Source organism: Canis lupus, chromosome 2 (assembly GCF_048164855.1).
Source record: "Canis lupus baileyi chromosome 2, mCanLup2.hap1, whole genome shotgun sequence".
NCBI classification, from domain to species: domain Eukaryota; kingdom Metazoa; phylum Chordata; class Mammalia; order Carnivora; family Canidae; genus Canis; species Canis lupus.
In genome coordinates, this window is record NC_132839.1 from 53,872,494 (window position 1) to 53,885,198 (window position 12,705).

A 12,705-nucleotide genomic window follows, 5' to 3' on the forward strand; every position below is an offset into this window, starting at 1 on the left:
GGCATGCAGGGAGGCACCGCAGAGACCTCAGGGGAGGCCAGTCTGGCTTCCTCCGCTACCCATTTAGGCCGTGGCCCTAGGGGTGGGAAGTCTCCCCACCCCTAGTTTCTTGCGGTCTTGGCCTAGGGGTCCGAGTTGGGGGGGGGGGGCTCTGGAGCGGTAACTATGCAGCGGTGGCCGCCCTCCCTCCCTGTCCAGTGTTCTTCCTCTGCGGCCCCGTGCCCCCATAGGCGACCTTTCTCGAGTGAGGGGTCCCACCCTAGTACCCCCACCCCGCCCTGCCCCTGGGCTCCTCTGAGGCTCTGCCTTGGAGCTTAGCTCCTGGGGAGGGCATGGCCGTTTCTTGAACTGGACAGGGCGGCCTGACCACTCACCTGAGTGTCCTTTAGGGCTGGGCATCTATCGATGCTTGCCCTAGACTCAGTGACCCCATAACCCCGGAGTAGGAGGGAGAGGATGGGGGCTGAGCGAAGGAATCTCCAGCTCCCAAAAAAAGATACATTAGGGGATCCCTGGGTGGCGCAGCGGTTTGTCGCCTGCCTTTGGCCCGGGGCGCGATCCTGAAGACCCGGGATCAAGTCCCAGGTCGGGCTCCCAGTGCATGGAGACTGCTTCTCCCTCTGCCTGTGTCTCTGCCTCTCTCTCTCTCTCTCTCTCTCTCTCTCTCTGTGACTATCATAAATAAATTTTAAAAATTAAAAAAAAAGATACATTAGCAACAACAGACCCTTTCCTGGACATTCCTCCTAAGGATGCTGGCACCTCTGAACCTCGGTCTTAAGTGGGTTCAAGCTGAAAGTGCAGTCTCTTCTAGGCCTTTCACTAGCTCTGAGAGCACACATCTTTGTTCAGGACCTGGGGGACACTCACAGAGGCACACAGTGAGGCACAGCGTACTGGAGCTCCATCCCCCAGGTGGACAGCAAGGGGTTGAACTCCCTGGGGGACTCACTGTCACTGTCTCCGGGGGTCCTGCGGCAGGATGGTGGGAGAGGGAGCGCGGTGTTGGAGACAGATAGCCCTGGCACCAGCCCTGGCACCCTAGGATCCTTTGATCCTTTTCCCAGCTGGGGAAGAGTAGCTATGCTGGTGAAACTGGCCTTTGAGGACAACATAGGGCTGGCACTCCCCCGAAACTGGACTGCCTCCTTTCATTCCCTTAACTCAGGGAAGCTTCCCTTAACTGGAAGCAGGGATCTGGCCCCTGAGGGAAGAGGAAGGGGAAATCCAGGCTGTAGGAAAGCAGCTTGGAGGCTGGAGAGGTAGAAGGAAGTGTGCCGCTGACTGTTCCCTCAACCTCCATTGCGGTCAGGGCTACTGCTTCCCCAACAGCTGCTCAGCAGGTCCAAGCACCAAGGGGCAGACAACAGGATTTGGACAGGACTCTAATGAGGGTGTGAAGGCCTGGACAGAGTCAACCAAAATCATAGTAGGCCTGCACTTGTGATCCAGTCCCTCCAACCAGGGTGAGACCCAGATAACCCTGTCGTGGACCAGCAGCATTCTGTGACTCTGTGGCGGCATCCAAAAAAGGCAGCTGAGGGCGGGAGTGGAGAGGATGGGAGGGGGCTGCTGGCGCCCGGTTTGGCGGGCGCCTCAATGGGCCGCAGGGGCCAGAGCAGCGGCCTAATGGATTCAGGCCTGCCGGGCAGAGGCGCACCCGCCCGCCCGCTCCAGCTCTCAATAGCGGACAATGGAGTCCCGGGGTGACCTGAACAAAGAATTTGGAAGTAGTTAAACTGCAGAACACGTTCTGGGCCTGGGTGCCTCCTTTCAAAGAGAGCGAAGGGAAAAGAAAAGAAAGCCCTGGGGGGTGGGGGGGTTTGAGAGAATGCCCAGGGGAAAAGTTGGTAGGTCGCCCTAGTTGCCGCCAGCTACCAGACGCCAGGAATTCAATAGGATATGGGGGGAGGGGGGAGTGGCCCAAGTCTGCCTGACCACAGGGAGAGGCTGAGAAAGTGCTCCGGGAGATGACCGGGGTTCCCCAGACTCCCCATCCCCCTCAGACTTGCATTTTGGGTCAGGCTCTGAAGCTAGGCTGCCCAGGAGGCCTGGGAGAAGCTTCTCTGGGCTTCGGGGGCTGGAATAAGGGTCAAAAGGTGGAGAAGGGGAAAGGAGTGTGTGGGTCCTGTTCTGGTTCCCCAGCAGAGACTGTAAATGTAGTCTCCCTGGGTCTAACGCTGGGTCTCTGCGAGGCCTCTCTGGCATTATCTCTCTAGACAGGTTTCTCTTTCTGATCCCTTTCTCAGAATTTATTTTTGTTCTTCCTTTCCCAACCAGTTTAGAAAGGCTGGGTATCCCCAGCCTGTTTGCTCTCCCCACCTCATACAAGCAGCAATCTAGATTCTTCTAATGAGAATATTCTCTTTTTTCTTTTCTTTTCAAGTCAGGCTTCTAGGTGTAGAAATTAAGGCCAATTGTTATTATCTCTTATATTTTTTCTGAACTTTCCAATTTTTCTACAACGAGCACAGTCACAAAATGGAAGAAGGGGAAGAAATTTAGAAAAGTAGTGAGTTACACTGATATCCAACCAATTTAGAAGAGGAGAATCTGGAGAGATTATGGAGACCGAAGGAGTAAGTAAAATGACAGGAGAAATGGTCAGGAAAGACATTGGGGTGGGGCATGTGTATTAGAGGGGGAGACATCCTCTTTCCCTCTCCGAGCCCTTTCCTCAAGTTGCTTAGAAAAGAGAGAAGTAGGGAAGAAGAAAAAAGCCGTAAGGGCCACTGCTTCTTGGAAGCGCTGCCTCTGGAATCGGAGCTAGATAGCACGCCCCAGCTAGGCGGTTCCCTCCGGTGGGAGGCGCTCGGTTTGCAAGGAGTTAACAGCGTTGCTCGTGAACTTGGCCTGTCTGTCTGGCTCGTGATGGATGGTGAGACTCGCTGACAAGTTCAGCCGGAGGGACCTCCCCTGCTGTGGAGGCGGGAGAAACACGTAGGCGGAGGGGACCCTGGGCGAGCGGCCGGGACGCGCGGGTAAGACTGTGGTTTGGCGAGGGAGGGCGACCGACAAGGCGCCTTGACCACTCGCCTCCTCCCCTGGAGCCTGCCTCTACCATCCTGAAGCACCAAAGTTTCCCGGAGCTTCGCGCAGTAAGTCCCACCAGCCCCTGCCTTCCCTTGCGGGTGCCGCGGAGCGGTGGGAAGCCGGGCGTCGGGAGCCAGCCTCTCGGGAGGGCGAGTTCAGCATTTGGACAGCGGCTCCGGGGCGCCGTCCGCCCAGCGCTCCGAGTTCGCAGGTGCACCGCCCAGGGCGGGTGGGGGAGGGGGAAGGCAGCACTGGGTCTTGGAGAAGCCGGACCGAGCCTGGAGGGTACCCTCGCTCCGAAAGGCACACCTTTCTCCTAGCTAAAATATCCCTTCCCAGCTTCCATGGGGTCCCCGGGACCGGTCAGTCCGGCGTGGATACCCTCAGCCGAACCAACACTTGCTTAGAGCCAACGCTTGCAGCCCGGGGGGTAGACGCCCCCATCTCCTTAGCTCTCCATTCTCCCCAAAGCAGCCTGGATCCCTGAGCTCAGAGCTGCCTGCGAGGCTTCCAACCCGCTGCTCGCCGCCACCTCCCAGGTCGTTGGTCGCTCTGGACGAGCCTGGCAGCGCGCGGAGGCGGGGGCGGGGGCGGGGGAGGGGGAGGGTGCGGGTGGGAACGGAAGGCTTGAATGGCGCCGCGACTCCCCGGGCAAAGCTGGGAGGCACGCGGGGCGGGGGAAGGAAGCGCCGGGGCGCGGGGCTGGGCGCCCCTCGCAGCTTGCCTCCGCCCCCTCCATTCCGCACTGGTCCGGGCGAGGGGAGGGGGGCGGGGGGAGCCGCGCTGACGTCACTGCGGGCCGTGCCCGCCCGAGAAGGCGGCGCTGGGAGCCGCTCAGAGCCCCGAGAAGCCGCGCGCCGCCGGGAGCCCCCGCACCGCCGCTGCCGTGCCCGCCTCCCGCGGCTCCCGGCCATGCGCCCGCCGAGGCAGGGGCTCCCGGAGAGCGGCGGGAGCCGGGCCTGAGCCCGCGACCGCGCCTCATCAGGGGCCGCGGAGCTGCGGTCCCCGCAGCCGCCCCACCCCCGCCGCTGCCTCGCGGGCCCCCGGCCCCCTTCCCGGTCCGTAAGTGCCGCCGCCTGCTGTGTCTCCGTGAGGCTGGGGAGCGGGGGCTAGGGCGCGAGGGCGGTAGCAGCACCGGGGAGCTGGTCTGGACTGGGAGAGGGGGCTGGGGCATCCCTGCTCTGCCCCCTCGGGCGGCTCGGGCGGCTCGGGGCTTCCCGTCGCTGGCGGGGTGAGGGGTGCGCTCTGACTGCGGGCGGGGGGCAGGGCTCAGCCTCTGGGGCCGGACCCCACATCCCCAGCAAATCGTCAAGGCCAAGGTCAAGGGTCATGGGGCAGTGGGAAGCGCCCAGAGGTGAGGACTTCGGCCTTTCGGGTGTGCAGAAAGGGGAGGGGCGAGGGGCCCATGGAAGTTCTGGGACTGCAGACCGGTTTACCAAAAAGGAAAGAATGTTTCCAAAGTGAGGTTCCCGGGAGTCTCCGGACCGCCCCCTTCCTCACCTCTGCCCCTGACTCTCTTCTTTCTTTTCATCTCCTCCCTAACAAAAAATAATAACCCAGAAAGTGGCTTCCTGAAAAAAAGAAAATTTAAAGAAATAATGCAACACACAGCACCCACTCTAGACAAGATTTATGGTACACTTTCCCCCTCTGTAATGGGAAGTTGTTGGGAAAGCCTTTCTGCTCTGCTACTCCCCCCTGCCCCCTACCTCCCGGCATCGCCCCCCCTTCACCCCGCACCCCTTGCCTGAGAACAGGCCTCTCAGATCTGTTGGAGGGTGTCTCTGCAGCCTCCTCCAGCCAGCCCAGGCTCCAGTGAGCTTGGGAAGAATGAGGGCAGTAGTGGAGGATGAGGCTGTGGAGGGGGGCTTCTCTGGGAGACGGCAGTGGGGGAAGAATCCAGGCTTGGCCCCGGCAAAACAGAGTGGTAGCAGAAGCTGAGAGACTCTGTGGGGTCAGGTCATGGGAGTAGTGCATACATTCAGAAACACACGATCCCAGTCCTGAGAAATTCAGGTGCCAGGGCTGAAAGCCTGCTGTCTCCTGGAGGAGATATGGATTATTTAGCTGCAGAGAGGGAAAGGATAGAGTTTGAGGGACTGGCTTTTAATCAAGGGACAGAGGCCAGAGGGTTAGGTAGGCTAGGTGAGCACTGAGGGGGCAGGTGTCTTGCAAGGTTCAAATGCAGGAGCTTCCATTAGCAATGCCAGCTGCTGCAGACCCCAGGGGAGGGGTGCCGTTGTTCCCAGGCCTTTTCAGTAGAGGTGTTTCTGGGTTTCTGCCCAGCCTGAGCCTCCTGGGCCCACACCCTGCATGCCTGAGCCTCAGCTTCTGAGAAAAGGGAGGCCAGATGTGGGAGCCAGAGAGGGCACTACAGCCTAGCTGACCATGTGAATAGGAGAGTGGGTGTGGATTCCTGGGGACCCTGGGTGCAGGGAGCTGGGTCCATCTGGGTCCAATTAGTTCAGCGCTGGATGTCCAGAATCCACACAATAGGAAGACAAGCTTAGTCAAAACGTAGGCCTGAGGGAGGAACAGGGAAGGAGGGAACAGTGGGAATAGGCACCCTGGATCTACCTTGGATTGTGACTGGTGATACTGTCCTCCAATGGAGGAAGGAGCTCCATTGGTCTCAGGCTCCCAGCCTCTGGACCAGGGCAAGTCTAGTCACAGGATATTGGGTGCCTGCACAGAGCTGTTGGCTAGTCACAACTGCTCACTCTCCTTCTATGTAACCCCTTAATTCACTGTGTCCTAAATGGGGGCTGGGGCACACTCCTGTGGGTAATCATAGGACCCTGCACTGATCTGTGTAACCACCAACAGGAAACAGGGACGGGCCAAAGCCAGCTTGGACCCCAAGCAGCTGAGGTCCCCAGTGGTTACAAGACTGCTCATAGAAACAAACGTGTGCACAGGCAAGCTATCTGCCACCTGCCTTAGATTGGCTGCTAGATGGGCATTTGGGCCAAGTGTGTGTGTGCTTGTGTGTGTGTGGGTGAGTCAGTGTTGTAGTTGTAAGAATCTGAAGGGGTACAGGGCACACTGTGGCTGCAGCAGGAATGGGCATTGCTATAGATACAGCTAGGGAGGTGGGGGCCAGGATCCTTTCTGTCCTTTGATAGAGGTTTGAATATGAAACATGGAGTCTCTAGCCCTTGGTAGACATGCCCAGGAGGAAAGCCTCCTCTTGAGGAGACACCTGCGACTGGGGCTCTCCCTCTGGCTGCTGTTACTTTTTGCTGGTAGCTGCTGGTGTCCCTGGATCTCACGTTTGGGGAGAAATGAGGAAGTTTGGGGCAAATGGAGTGGTGGAGAGAGAGGTCCGGTAGCCGGTTCTCAGCACCGTGGCCAGGGCCAGCCACCACCATCAGCGTGTTGCTGTCAGCACCCAGCATTCAGGCAGACCCAGTGCCTGCTTTCCATTGATCTTAGGGCCTGTACTGCAGCGCATGGGCCAAGGCTAGGCGCTTGGTTTGGGACAAAGTGCATAGAACGTGCAGATGAGAGGGAGATGGGCCAGGGTTAATGGGGTCCTCGTCAGTCCTGTTTGGAATGGGCCTGCCCAGCATCCTGCCACCCTCATCTGATGGTGCCAGATGAGGTGTCCCTCCACCCGGCATCAACCTGGACCATTTCCTGGCCCCTGTCTAAATTGAGCTAAGCTGTGGAGGCCAGACACCAGGCCACAAAGACTGCAGCCAGTCCTGACCCACCAGAGCAGTGTTTTCCCTGCACCCTCCATCCTCAAGGCCAGGATCCTACATCCTCACCGTGGCCTCCTTCATGGGAGTGGTGCCATGATGGCCAGGTGCTGAAGGTGGAGGTGGAAGGATTCCAAGACAGTCCCACTGAAGCAGAGCACAGAAGCCCCCAGCCAACCTCACCTGCTCCCCACCAAGGGACTCAGTTTCCCAAAAAGGGTAGCAGAGATGTGGCCTTGATGATGGTGGCCTCCCGTGCATTTGAATTGGATCCAAATCGGGCTTTTAATTCTTTCTCCCAGGGCCCCCACTCCCCTCAGCTTGCCAGTCGGGCCTCCGGCGCCGCTGTGTTACCGTGAGCCTCGCTGAGGAGCCATTTTGTGCAGCATCCTGCTTAAATCACACTCGGAGGGGCTCCCTCCTCGCTCTCTCTCCCCCCTTGCTCCCTCTCTCCCTTCCCTCTCCCGCAGGTGAACCTTGCTTCTCCGCCCCTTCCCGCCTCCGCAGCCCCACCCTTCCCACCCCGGGTGGCCCAGAAGGACTGGGGCTCAGGAGGCCACCCCCACATACACCAAGAAGGGGAGACAGTGCAGGTTCCTGGAGCTGCAGGAGGAGGGGAAGCAAGGGGCGCCTCCCAATTATGGTAATCCTTTGGAATTAACTGTCTCGGGCCCAAATTCGGGTGGTTCCTTCCCCAGGGCTGCTGCCTGCTTCTCCATTTCTCCACTGTTGCCGCTCGGTCTGGCTCGTGTTTGCCTTCTGGAAAAAGGAATGTGTATGCAAAATGGGATTTGGAGGGAGATATGTAAATGCCAGGTCTGGTCTGGCACAAGCCGGCTGGGATGGGAGTGGGATATAGGCTGCCTTGGATTTAGGGTCAGGATGAAAATAGAACAAACCTGAAATATGTGGTGGGGCAACGGGAACTTGACAAGATCAGGAAATTGACAAGATGGAGATGTGTCATTTTTAGGGAAAAATAGGGGAGTAAAGGATATTTAGAGAAATCATGAAATCCTTTCCAAACCAACCTCTTTTGCTCTCTTCTTTGGAACCCATTCTGCAGGGATTTGCCTAGCTCAGAGTGGCTAGGTGCCCAAGGCCCTACTAAGATGTACCCTCATAGGTATCTCTGCCCAGCCTTACAGTGGTCCTCACAGACCACAGCAGTAGGAGTCCCCTGGGTGGAAAAAAACCCATGTGTATTAGACCACCAAAAGCTGGAAATTCACCTGCCTGTGTTGCTCCTGGATCTCCCTCTGTGTCTTGGACTGAAATTTTTTTCTGGGGGCATCTGAGAGCAAAGATATCACATTTTTTCATATTTAATCTTGTGCATCCTGAGGATGAGTGGCAGGGGAAGGTGAATCCCAGCACCCAAGGCTGAAGGGTAGCCACAGCATTAAGGAGGAAGTGGGTGATGGTTGGGGTGAGTGAGAAGAAGGCTGCAATAGGGCCTTTCCAGGTCTGCTGTTAGGCTCAGTTGGGGGTGATCCCGGGAGATCCAGCGTGGATCCCTTTTCCCTGTTGACCCACTTGCCAGTGAGTAGGTCAGGTGTGTGCGGAGAGCCCTAGGAGGAGGGCTGAGGCTGGCTTTGTGTTTTCATTTTTCGGTGAAACATAAATTTAACCAGCAGCCTAGTTCATCTGCGAGCGGACACAATCGGCTGTACCTTCCTAGACGTTTCAAGAGAGGAGGGACCCAGCAGCTGGTACTGGGCACCCGGGCCTGGCCCGAGCGTAGCATAGCTCGGGAACACTATGGGTGGGACACCGATCCTCACGCTTGGTTCCTGCCTCCACTCTCAGTTTCCGCGCGTGGGCTGGTGCTGGAAGGTGCTGAGCGTGGGGAGAAGAAAAGGGAACCTAAAGGTGAACCGGCTCTTACCCTCGGCTCTAGGCATCCCAGGTGCGCGCTTGGCCGCCCTGGAGAGACCTTTACCACGCCCCACCACGTGTGCCCCCAGACCTCATCACCGCAGGTCCCTAACTGATGGTTCGCGGTGGCTGCCAGGCTCCCTGGGACTTGGGGAAGGCAGAGGAGTTTGGGGGGAAGGCCAGACGGTGCGCACCCAGGAGCGCAGCCCCACCGCTTTTGAGGGCAGAGTAGGCGCCCTCTCGGCCTCCGGGAAGGAAAGCCGTGAACGCCGAGGCCATTGTAAGGCTGGGTGGTGCGGAGCGCGGGAAGGGGGCTGGGATTTGAATGAGAGCCTGTGATTGGCGGATCCCTGGACTGACGTCACTTCCCCGCGGGGCGATTAGCGTGCGAGAGGAGGGCTGGCGGTCCAGTGCGCTGGGGGCGGCCGCGGCGCCCGAGGCTGGCGAAGCGCGCGGCGCGGGTGCCCTCCGTGCGCCCCGGGACGCCGTCGGAGCGCGCTGCCGGCGCCGGTGCCCGGACGCACGCAACGGGGAGCCGGGGAGGAACGCGCTAGGAAGGCGAGGGAGGGCGGGAGAGAGGGAACTGGGCGGGGGCTGCCGCCCTCGGCTGTGGGAGTCAGTGTGTCTGTGTGTCTGTCGGTCCCCTCTGGCTCTCCGCGTGCGCCTGGGGCTCCGGGAGCGGCGCCCGCTCCGGTTCCCGCTCCCAGAGGCAGCGGCACGTGGGGCCCACGGCGCGGCAGCGGCGGTGGCGAAGGGAGGCCCGTTTCTCTCTTTGGTTATCTAGCTGTATGAGTGCCACAGAGCCGTCATAAAGCTAGATAACCGAAAGTAGAAATGACTCTCACAACTTCTGCGTGCGAGCGCCCGCCCCGCTGGCCGCCCCGGCCCGCACGAGCCGGAGGAACCCAGAGGAGCCCAGTGCCGGCCCAGCGGACTCCAGCCCGGCGGAGCGGCCGCGCCCGGACCAGGTACCTGACCTCGGCTCTCTCTCCAGGGACACTTTCCGTACCCTGGAGGAACTTGCCAGCCTTTCCCCTACTCCTCCTCTTTCTCCGCCCCCCACTCCATCCCCCAGCGCCGGCGCTGGAACCCCAAAGTGGAGAGGACCGGGGGAAGGGAGGGGGCTGGGGTTGCAGAAGGGTCGCTGGCGGGGAAGGCACCAGCCTTGCCTTCACCCCATAAATCAGGCTGGAACAATCCTCTCCTGGAGCTGCGGACGGGGATTTTGGGATGCAAATGCGATGGGAGAGAGACGGCGGCCGGTAGGGGGTGGGGGTGGGGGGATTGAAGGGGTGGGCAGGGGGCTGCCCCGCCGCTAACAAAGCGGCCTTTATCGAATTATTCGACGAGTCAGCCCCTGAGCGCCATTAGCATACGGCTTGGGGGTTGCCGGAGCTTCGCCCCTCGGTGAGGTCAAGTTCTTGATAATTTGATCACTTTTCACGGGCTCTGGCAGCTGCCTTTGTGTGCAGTTGGGGGGTCTGTGTGCAGCGTGAAGCGGAGCAGAACTGGCGAGGAGTGCGCTCAATGGCTAGGGGCCGAGGCGGGGGCCTCCCTCCCCGACGGGCCGGCCCTGCCCTGCATACAAACCAAGCTCCGGCGGGCGGGCGGGACCCAGCCCAACCCCGCGCCACCTCTGCACCAGCGGCGGCCAGACCACTCCCGCCCGCGCCTCCTCAACTTCCCTGAGTGGTTAAGGTGCAGCCAGGCTCCCAGCGTCACTCAACCACCCCCCCCCAACATAAGATGTATTACAATGTCTAGCAAATAAAAAAGCAATTGGGGGAAATCTGCATTCGGTTTCCATGGCAACCCAATGCAGCACACCCGGCCACTCAGGCTCCCAGCCCCTCTTGGCTGGGTGTGGGGAGTGGGGCTGCCCCTGATCACTGTTGGAGGATCTGGGTCCCACATAGCAAACAGTGCTGGCTGGGGTCCCTCTTGAGGTTCTTGCCTACCTCCAGGTTTCTGTCTTCCCTGACACCTCAACTTGTCCTGAAGCTCAGGGCTCCCGAAGCTTGGGAACCACCTAGGCTGCTGGCTGGCGATGAGTGGTTGTAGAGCCAGCCCTGAGTGCTACCTTAACCTTGCCTTAGGAAAGAAAGGATCCAATATAGATTCAGCCCCCACTCCTGGTTTGGAGGGATCTCAAGGTATATGGGGTTGTGAGTGATGTGATGAGCAATCTGGAAGGGACTTGAGCCACCACCCAGACATGACCCTCCATCATCACCTTGCCCCTATATACACCAGGAAACATGTGGAAGACGGAAACGACTCCTCCAGAGTCAGATAGCTCAGAAGTGCAGAGCTGGGCTCGGGTCACTTTACTCCTGGTCACTTCCATCTTGGCCCACTTCATTCCCCAGAGCCTCTTTCTTATTTATAAGGCCCGTGTTCCCTGCTCCTACCCCGAACCTGCCTAAGTCCTCTTGTAATAATAGAAATCTTTTTCCACTCTCATTCCTTCAAACCTGCCTCCCCTCGCCCCCCGCCCCCCCTTTTTTTTTTGCCTTTTCTTAACACAATTATTTTGAAAATAGGTTAAATGTGTAAAAGGGAAAAAATCAAATATTACGAAAGGGAAATCTATTGGTCCTGGGAAGAGGAACTTCGAGGCTGAGGTGGACGGTGGAGGGGGACTTTTGTCTGTGCCACATTTTTAATTTTGAACCACATGAATGTGTTGGCTATTGAAAATAAAAATGAAATAAGAAAACAAAAGAATAGACAGGAAAGTCAGTTGCTCTCCTCTGTCCCCAGAGGTAATCACCAGGTAGAGGTTTTCATGGATCCTGTGTGTCCCACCCCACCCCCCACTTTTAAAAGCCAGTTTCTCTTTTTCCTTCGGAGAGGCTGGGGAAGGCTGGCAAGTGCCATTCAGGATCCACCAGGCCAGGAGCACAGCATACCCTGGGCTGCCCCTCCCTTCCAAGTGCACCTGGGAGCCTATGCTACGATCCTGACCTCATTTCGGAGGAAACCAGAGCAGCTCTTCCCGACCCTCACCCTGTGCTGCCTGCCTGCCTTGCTAGCCAGCTGGCCCCGGGCCCCAGGGCTTCCATCTTCCTTTCCCATCATCCCCATCCCTTTGCTATTTTGCAAGAACTAGTCCTTCTAGTAGCCCAGTGGTTTTGCAGCCTCACAGCTGTGACTATACAGTTCAAATGAGTTTTCTGTTTTTTATTTTTAAACAGCAAGATCCCAAACCGTCTGGGCAGTCCTGAAATCTGGGTCCGGGGGAGGAGGAGTCTGCGCAGGGGAGAATGCGGTTTTCTTACCGCTTTCTACGAAAATCCGTTGATGCAAACCTTCCAGATCAGGGGAAGGATCGCGGCAGCGGGCCGGGCTTCAGCGGACAGAGTGCGCTGGCATCCTAACCTCCCGGACCCCGCCCTATACCAGAACCGCCTTCAGAGAGAGGCCAACCCTCCCGATTTCGGCCTCCGGGTATGAATGCCTTCCCCCAAAGAGCCACGTTCAAATCCCCTCTGGACACTTGAAGTCCCAGGAACAGGGTCATAATCAGGTGCCTCGCCCCACAAACCTCCATCAAACCTCTTCTGATTTGCAGGGGCCTGAAGGAACCCCGCTGGGTCTCAAGTCTTTTCAGCCCTCCTCCCCTACCTCCCACCGCCCTGCTCCCCCTGTCTCAGGGAAGCCTTCCCTCAGGCCTTCTCTGGCCACTTGGCTCCCCAGATTGGGGCAATTTGAGCTTCACCCTTGCCATAAATCAGCACTCCTCCTCCCCACCCTGCCCCAATCCAAAAAGGCTTTGGGGAACCTGAAAACGCCATTGAAGCTTCAGCTCGAAAGCCAGAATTGGTTGGGATCTCAAAGATGCTCCTCACCCAACCCCTTCCATTCGACATCTAGAAATACCGAGCTTGGTAAGGCTCAGGGGCTCGCCCAAGGTCGCACACCAAGCCCCCGGTGGGGCGGAGATCTGGGCAGCTTCCATGGGGAGTGAGGCATCAAGGGCTTCCTTCTCACCGGTCCACGAACTCCCAACCCTGAACGACTGACTGTAGGATCGGGCGGGCCTCCGCCCCGGCGAATGGAGAGCTGGCATCACCGAGCGCCGCCGAGA

The 12,705-nt window shown here is 58.7% G+C and overlaps 1 long non-coding RNA gene across 6 annotated transcripts in view; it reads left to right on the top strand.

Annotated features, from left to right (window-relative positions):
• Positions 1-2,930: 2,930 nt before the first annotated feature.
• Positions 2,931-12,705, top strand: part of LOC140617827 (uncharacterized) — a 34,863-nt gene continuing 25,088 nt past the window's right edge. For 2 of the 6 annotated variants that reach the window (XR_012017972.1, XR_012018015.1), the window contains exon 1: positions 2,935-3,098. This is a non-coding gene — a long non-coding RNA (uncharacterized lncRNA). Of the gene's footprint in view, positions 3,099-9,482; positions 9,584-12,705 lie in introns of those variants that run through there. The other 4 variants (XR_012018013.1, XR_012017996.1, XR_012018022.1 and 1 more) reach the window with 4 other exon arrangements.